The sequence below is a fragment of the Antrostomus carolinensis genome, unplaced genomic scaffold, assembly GCF_000700745.2.
Source record: "Antrostomus carolinensis isolate BGI_N321 unplaced genomic scaffold, ASM70074v2 scaffold36745, whole genome shotgun sequence".
Classification (NCBI taxonomy): Eukaryota; Metazoa; Chordata; class Aves; order Caprimulgiformes; family Caprimulgidae; genus Antrostomus; species Antrostomus carolinensis.
Window position 1 is genome coordinate 6,201 of NW_010319043.1, and position 258 is coordinate 6,458.

A 258-nucleotide genomic window follows, 5' to 3' on the forward strand; every position below is an offset into this window, starting at 1 on the left:
CTTAGACTACAGGAGGAGTTGATGGTCTTTTAGATCTCGTCTCAGTTTGGTTCTGGCTTAGCTGGAGTGAGTTTGGGGCTGGCTGCAGAGGGGAGCGTGGTTTGAAGGCGGCCACCGCAAAGCATGGGACATGCGAAGGAGGTGGCCATGCTGCAACCAGGCGAATGCCTCGTGCAAGTGGAGCTGGAGAGGTTTAAGGAGCAACACCAACAACACCAAGGCTCACAGCGTGGGGTGAGCATTGGGCAACACCATGGC

The 258-nt window shown here is 56.2% G+C and overlaps 1 protein-coding gene across 1 annotated transcript in view; it reads right to left on the reverse strand.

Moving 5' to 3' along the window:
* Window positions 1-258, reverse strand: part of LOC104525865 (sarcalumenin) — a 14,926-nt gene that overhangs the window by 3,048 nt on the left and 11,620 nt on the right.